Below are 220 nucleotides of genomic sequence, written 5' to 3'. Positions count from 1 at the left end.
ATATAGGAACCTGAAGATGAAAATAACTGCCCAACTTTTTTAGGCACTTCTGAAAATTTCCCTAGGTAGCTGACTCCCACTGAAATCCATTTTCAGTGGTAATTAGGTACCTAATATGCCTAAGGGCAGTAGAATTTTTCAGAAGTTCCTATTTCACTTTTGGACACCTAAATACCACTAAAAATCTTGCCTAAAGTAACTAGAAAGAATCTATGAATTC

Source organism: Crocodylus porosus, unplaced genomic scaffold (genome assembly GCF_001723895.1).
Source record: "Crocodylus porosus isolate Cpor-Errol unplaced genomic scaffold, CroPor_comp1, whole genome shotgun sequence".
NCBI lineage: Eukaryota > Metazoa > Chordata > Crocodylia > Crocodylidae > Crocodylus > Crocodylus porosus.
This window is presented reverse-complemented; position numbering follows the sequence as displayed.